We start from the raw sequence: 358 nt of genomic DNA, 5'->3' as shown, positions 1-358 counted from the left end.
GCTTTTAGTTAGCCTTTTAAGTTTATTTTTTAGTTAGCCTTTTGTTAAGTTTAGCATTTAGTTAGACTTTTGTTACATTTAGCTTTTGGTTGGCCTTTTGTTATGTTTAGCTTTTGGTTGGCCTTTTGTTATGTTTAGCTTATAGTCAGCCTTTTGTTATGTTTAGCTTTTGGTTGGCCTTTTGTTATGTTTAGCTTTTGGTTGGCCTTTTGTTATGTTTAGCTTTTAGTTAACCTTTTGTTACGTTTAGCTTAGTCAGCCTTTTGTTACATTTAGCTTTTGGTTAGCCTTTTTTTAAGTTTATTTTTTTAGTTAGCCTTTTGTTAAGTTTAGCATTTAGTTAGCCTTTTGTTACATT

The 358-nt window shown here is 30.2% G+C and overlaps 1 protein-coding gene across 1 annotated transcript in view; it reads right to left on the bottom strand.

Moving 5' to 3' along the window:
- Positions 1–358, bottom strand: part of si:ch211-1a19.3 — a 13,409-nt gene that overhangs the window by 620 nt on the left and 12,431 nt on the right. The gene's annotated exons all lie outside the window — the stretch shown is intronic.

The sequence above is a fragment of the Nematolebias whitei genome, chromosome 3 (assembly GCF_014905685.2).
Source record: "Nematolebias whitei isolate Nwh7 chromosome 3, NemWhi1, whole genome shotgun sequence".
In the NCBI taxonomy this organism is placed as follows: domain Eukaryota; kingdom Metazoa; phylum Chordata; class Actinopteri; order Cyprinodontiformes; family Rivulidae; genus Nematolebias; species Nematolebias whitei.
The sequence above is the reverse complement of the archived record's forward strand: the minus strand, read 5'-3'. Positions and strand labels throughout refer to the sequence as shown.